Source organism: Chinchilla lanigera, unplaced genomic scaffold (assembly GCF_000276665.1).
Source record: "Chinchilla lanigera isolate Chin_1 unplaced genomic scaffold, ChiLan1.0 scaffold00120, whole genome shotgun sequence".
NCBI lineage: Eukaryota > Metazoa > Chordata > Mammalia > Rodentia > Chinchillidae > Chinchilla > Chinchilla lanigera.
The window spans coordinates 2,326,389-2,326,758 of NW_004955521.1; positions in this window are offsets into that span (position 1 = coordinate 2,326,389).

The window sequence follows — 370 nt, forward strand, 5'->3', positions numbered from 1 at the left end:
TGTCTGTCACTTACTCCAAGAATTTAGATAACTGATTTAACTGCCTTAGCCTCAGGGACACCATTGGTAGAATGAAACTAACAATCTCTTCTACCTCATAAGGCTGTGCAGAGTAAATTAATGCAGTCAAAGTAGGTACACAAATACCTAATACGTGCGGCATGTAACAAATACCATTAACTATTTCAGATTGGGTAAAGTCCCATGACTAAAATATATAATTGGTTTTAATATTATAGAAAAATTGATTATATAATTATTTTGACTTATTACAAGTGCTGATCTCTGCTTGACAAAGTAGGGAGCCAGCTGATTTTTATTAGATGCATTTTTTTTTATTTTAAAGAATAAAAGAAGGATAACATAATAA